Source organism: Apteryx mantelli, chromosome 10, assembly GCF_036417845.1.
Source record: "Apteryx mantelli isolate bAptMan1 chromosome 10, bAptMan1.hap1, whole genome shotgun sequence".
Taxonomy (NCBI): Eukaryota; Metazoa; Chordata; class Aves; order Apterygiformes; family Apterygidae; genus Apteryx; species Apteryx mantelli.
The window spans coordinates 13,093,785-13,100,000 of record NC_089987.1 but is presented as its reverse complement, the minus strand read 5'-3'; the positions used below and the strand labels follow the sequence as shown (position 1 = coordinate 13,100,000).

Below are 6,216 nucleotides of genomic sequence, written 5' to 3'. Positions count from 1 at the left end.
TTGATTTACGGGTACTAAATTTTTCTTCAAAGTACTTTTTAATATTATTATATATTTTATATTTTTACATTAAGAATTACAGCAAGCAGATGCTTTATCCTTTAACAATAAAAAAGGCAGGAAAGACTCATACTGTAATAGGGAGGATGAAGGAATCTGACATTATTTTCAAATTAAACTTGAAGAGCAGTAACAAAGTAAAACAAAGCACTTAAGATGGGTTTCAGAGGATTGTTACTGAATGACACAAACCATGCAGAGAGGCAAGATCATTTAACATAAAACTGAATTCAAGGCCACAAAACAAAGAACTGCTGTCTTGCTGAACGGGGCTGAGATTACTGAGTTACTGTAGGCAAAAATGGGCCCGATCCTGCAAACCTTTATCATGCACTTAGGGAGTCCTGCCGCCTCAGCACTCACTGCAGCCTCGTGCTAAGCTGCCATCAGTGCCTCATTGCAGAAACAGATGTCAAAAACCAAATTCTCTGAAAGTTAATCAATACAGGACCTCAACGTTTTACACCTTTTTAAGGCTTCCCTCTCTACCTAAGAGAAACTGCACAGTGGCACACACGTAGTTTCAAATATAAGGGGAAAACACACCAGCCTTGCTGCTTTAATTGCTCTTTCCTGCATGGTACCATCACTGGAGGTACAAATAGCCAGGGCTTCAGCTTTACACAGAAAGAAATCCTACTCCAACACTACCTGGAACAGTCATTAAAAAATGATCATTTTATTATAGCTCTATATACAAACAAAAAAAAGTTTTAAAAAAGAAAAAATTCAGTCATCTGCAATTCATAGATTTTTATGAAGATTAAAATAGAAAAAATTAACATCTCTTTCCATTTAATTCAAGACAACCAAAATTGTTGCAGCCTAAGCCACTTAAGAATTCTTATCAAAATGTTACATAAGCACTAACTGCACTAAAATTAAAACAGAAAGCACACAAACACTCGAAAGGGGGAAAAGAACTGCAAAAAGTCAGAAAACATTAGCAAAACACAAGCTTGTGCTCACGAGCTAACGAGTACCTCTCTAATCTAACAAAACTGAAAGGATGTCACCCCCCGGGAAACAGCAGGAGCCCCGCAGGATTTGGGTTCGTGTGGCTGGATTACAAAAAGATTTTGCTGGCAACAAGTGGCTCCGTCGGTCACGGAGACGGAGGCTTGTCAGCGTGCGAGGCCCCCGCAGCGGGAGCCGGCAGAGCCGCTGCCTCCGCGCGAGGACAGGAGCGGCCCCGGCCTCCCGGCTTCGCGAGGGACAGTGATTCAGCTAGCCCTCGCTTCGCTTTTTTTTTTTTTTTTTTTTAAGTACACTAGGAATTCTTCAGAGGGATTGGTATTATATTTTTATTGAATGTTACTGGATTTTAATTGCAGTGTTTTATAAGAAGGCCCCAGAAAGCCAGTGGAAAATGAAGTGCTATAAAACAGGGAAATGTTCCACTAATTCAGTAGTACAAAGTTTTTCATTTGTTCTAATTTTCGGATGCTAGCAAAGCAACGTGAATTACCTGTGTCAACAATATTTTAAAGACACAAGTGTAACAAAGTAAGTAATTCAAAGCAAGCTGTATCAACCATATTCTCTTTCTTCATACCCTTTTATTAGTATTCACATGTTAACTATTATCAATGGACAAATTGCATGAGATACGGTAAGCATAGAGAGTCCGCAAAAGGAAAATATGCCTATTTCCCAGTAACTATTTCTGCAATGAATGAAGAAGCACAAATCTTTTCACTTTCCATAACTCATTTGCATGAATTTACTTTTTTGCCTTAAGAGGTTGTTGTAATGTGTGTTAAAACACACAGTGCAATTTTAACTCCATAATATCACGCAAGAAATATTGTGTTAGTATAAAGTGTAAAAATATGAACGCTGTTAAATTCTCAGAAGAGAAACAGCAGTGCAGCACTGCTCAAAAGCACCACCCAAAGGTCGAAGAGATGTAAAGACATTCAGAGAATTGTCTCTTTTTTTTGTTAATTTCAGCAAAACCTGTGTGTAAAAAATGAGAGTGCTGTGAAACTTGACAGAGGCTTTTGATTGAAGTGACTGATCTCCCCAGCTGCACCTGTAGGAAATTGATGATAATGCTGTCTAAACCATTCATTACGATCTGGAACTCTACTCAAATGAACACTAGATTTATAAATTTGCTAGGCATGTGTTGTAGATAATATGACAAAGTACTGTTTTCAGTTGAAAATTCCTTTGACCTAATTTTACAAAAATCTTGCAAAACTGGGGAAGGGAATTTATTTCTATACACTTCTGAAACAGCTGAAGTTGGATTTTTGGAACAGTATGAATTTAAGTGAAATATATTCATTCGACAAATCCAGCTAACAATTGTATTCATAAATTTATTAGAATTATAAAGGTAAAGGATAAGACTTTTTCACATTATCGACAATAAGCGGCTTCTCAGAGAAAGAACATTTATCTTTCTGCTAATCATATGATATTTCTAAGGCTGAAACAAGCAACAACTTACCATTTAAAAAAAAATAAGCATAAACTTTGAGTATAAACCATGTGATAATCAATCACTGAACTGCTAACTAGTAATATATTTTGGTGTAATAATCATTTTAACAGCCTATTAGCCACATACTTTAAATGAGAGGAATTTGATGCATCCTTGTTCAAAATAGTGCATTACACTAACATAAAGCAAATTAATATATTATTCCTTTAACTTTAGCAAAAGACTCTAGATATTAGGAAGTATAGTGTTCCCATATATCTTCCAGATTTAAGTAGGTTAATTTGCTGGGGGATGGTTTTGCCCTTTTTACTGACATTCATTGCTCACAAAGAAAAGTTGAGAAACTGTGAAGCAAGAGATGCATTGAAACACCAACTCACTGGAACACAGACCCAGTACTAGAAATATTCAGAAAAGATAGCATTTGGCACAGAATACAAATCTCTCACCTGCAGTCATAGTTGCATAAAGTAGCCATAAATACGATACGATGCGAACACAGTTTCCTTCCTCGAGTTGCTTTTGTCTGCAAAACTGATTAGAACCCAAAAACATGCAGAATGGTGATTTATTAATGCAGAAAGAATGCAGTACAGAGTTTGCTCTCCATGCTTCTGCTGCAAGAATACAAAAACAAGCTAATCTACAAAAAAACTCTCATCAAAAAAACACAACTTGTAGTAATTCTGTTCTAAGTATGCCTACATTGTGATTTTACCACCAACTGGATAATTTCTTCTTGTTTCTTATTCCTCTTTGTTGAGGAAGCTAGGGAAATAACTGTAGTTATTAGGATAGACGTATCACTGAATACTGAAATTGGGTTTTCACAGATGTATTGCAACGTAAAATCAAATTTCAGCCTGGAAAAGGTACTGAGATATGCTAAATCCACAAAGGATTCTTCAACATGTTCCTTTTTTCTTTAAACCTCAATACATTTTTGCAAAGCAAACTTACAGAGGATTTTTAAAGAATATTTGCAATAGTATGATGTACAGTCCTGGTACTTTAGATTTTACAAATCCTTCAAAAAGGGAATAGATTTCTTTTTCCTAAAGAAACATACTGTTTTTGAATGGAAATCACCCTGTAAGGCAGGGCATCTCCCATAGGCTGAGAGAACCGTTAAGGCTGCAGAATTGCCTCTATAATAACAGTCTGCACAGGCTCGCAAGCAGGTAGCCAGCAGGGCTTACTGTACAGACGCTGGAGGCCCCGTAGCCTTTCCAGCCAAGAGAAGCCAAAGTCAGACTCTAAAATACCTTTAATTGTGCAGGAGGGAAGAAACTGCAGCACCCCAAGCTCTGTCCACCAGGAAAATTGCAGGTGATGGGAGAGATCTGCATCTCCTGTACCAAGATTTTCTCTCCTATCCATGCTATATCAGGGGGGCAGGGGGTGAGGAGAGCATAGTCATTGGTTCTTATCTTCCAGGGAGCGCACTGATGTTAAATTGTTGAACACAATCTGTTGGTGTCCAGTCACTGCTTTCTCTCTTCTCTCAAGCCAAGAGAGCAAGATTTCCCTATGTTCCACAATCTCATGTCATAATTTTAGGTTGGACAAGCTTTACAGAATATATACACGTGATCTACAGGAAAGGGTGCAGAGAGGAACATATATGCTTCCCCACCTCCTGTTGTACCAAGAATCAAAAGGCTCACTAGCCTTGCTTGCAGTCTGTATTAAAAAAAAAACAAAAAACAAAAAAACCATAATTCCCTACAAAGTACTGAAGCACAATTGGGAGAAAATATATATATACGCAAGGTCTGGATACCACAAATGTTCCCTCCACCTTGGTGTCTGTTTTATCTTGGCAGCTTGTAGGACAGCAGCACAGGAGTAACGCTCACAGGCAGTCAACAGCTATCTCTTGCTACAAAGAGCATGCTTCTTTTCCTCAATTGTTACCAACTTTGTGCAGTAAGTTATCACTTTCTTGTAAGGCATCATTACGGAAATTCCCAAGATAATGACTGTATACAGTATGTACCAATTTCAGCCATTAGGAAAACAAATGCAAAATGAGTAATGAAATTATGTGTGATTTTTAGCTTCCCCACTCTTCTAAGCACAATATGCAGTTACACAGAGAAAATGGTCATATAAGGATTTCAGCTGAACCTCAAGTTTACTTGGAATTAGAACTTTGTGATCTCATTACAATAAGACAGTCTCTTATAAAGGGTAAAAATTACCTGTTAGAATTACCCAAGAAGTCAAATTCCCCATAGAGTTTCCAGGAGACATTCTCTTCACCCATTTGCAATGTATCATTTGGAAAATTCTTCTTGACACTAAGAACAGAATTGTTCAACATCAGACTACAGAATAATCCGTGTGCCACTGCAATAAATTTATTAAAAATGAGTTTCAATTCTTCTGTTTCTGATTCTTCCAGTGTTTGAGATCTGTTCCTCTTACCCTCTCTTTGCCTTTCTGGCTGACTCTTAATTCATAAGCTTTTCATTAGAAGCAGGCCCAAACAGGAACCATACATCGAACTTGCTGATGCTGATTCAAACTTAGTTTGATTCCAGACTTGCACATGGAAGGCTTTCGGTACTCCTAGAGGATTTGACTAACAACTTCTGATAAACTCCCAGATTCAGCAACTGGGAGTTCATTATCTACACCAACACATGAGCAGAAGCAGGAACTGAATGCAACACCCTTGTCTTTTTCTCTCTCCCTGAAAGAAACAGGTATGTCTAGCAGAAATAATTGAGACAGGAGATCATAATACTAGAACATATGAGCAGATGAGTTAAAAAGATTATCTGTGCTCCCTCATGACTTCCTTTGTGATGGACTTTAGACAGTTGGGAAAACACATACAGGAATCCTGCTCCTTAGTGCAGAAGTGTCTGATGTGGCATCTCAGTCTTTGCCTTTTCAAATACATCAGTGTTGGCACTTGACACTGGTACAGGAGTTACAGTGTTCAACTTGGGGATCAGTGATTATTGCTCAGATCTCCTTTAATTCATTCATTTGCTCTTAACAAGTTTGAGAAATAAATGTAACTGAGGCTGAAACATCCATGTTAATTACAGGTACTTATCAAAGTAGTAATGAGATGCTTGGTGAGAACTCAGACAGACCACACAGGTAGTAGACATTTTAAATGAGAAAATTCCAGGAGCAAAACACTTTCAGCTCCTGGAAGAATAGAAACTGTTATAATCTTTACTCTCTAAATAGGACATTGTATTCTCTTTCTCTATTCAGTTTTTCCAGGATCCACTGGAAGTAAAAGAAGACATGGTTGGGCAGTAGTATTCAACACGAGCACGTTCTCATCACCAGTATTCAACACCTAAAGTCAATGGAACACCATACTGGTAGAAAGTGATTCATTAGTCCTTAAGAGGTGAGGAAAGGGGGAAGTAAGTTGAAGATTTGGGGGTTGTGTCATCATTAATACCTTCAACACTTCTGCAAGAATGCAGGAGGAAAGGAAGACCTTGGAAGTGGCTTTTAATGATGAAACTCCACTTCACCTAGGGGTCTATCCTTAAGGCTTTTCCCAATTGTCAGTGTTCTTTTAAATCTGACTGAGGAGAAATAAGAGAAGTGATATGTCTCACAGTTTCCATCTAGTCCTCCTCAATACTCTGCTCCAATGAGTCTATCAGCCCTATTAACCAGAACCTTAGAATAGGAACTCACTCACACCAAGAACTTTTCAAGAGAAG

General features: G+C 37.9%; 1 long non-coding RNA gene across 1 annotated transcript in view; it reads right to left on the bottom strand.

Annotated features, from left to right (window-relative positions):
• The window catches only part of LOC106483364 (uncharacterized), a 68,042-nt gene extending 65,003 nt beyond the window's left edge, over positions 1-3,039 (bottom strand). The window contains exon 1 of the long non-coding RNA XR_001292363.2: positions 2,962-3,039. This is a non-coding gene — a long non-coding RNA (uncharacterized lncRNA). The remainder of the gene's footprint in view (positions 1-2,961) is intronic.
• Positions 3,040-6,216: the final 3,177 nt, after the last annotated feature.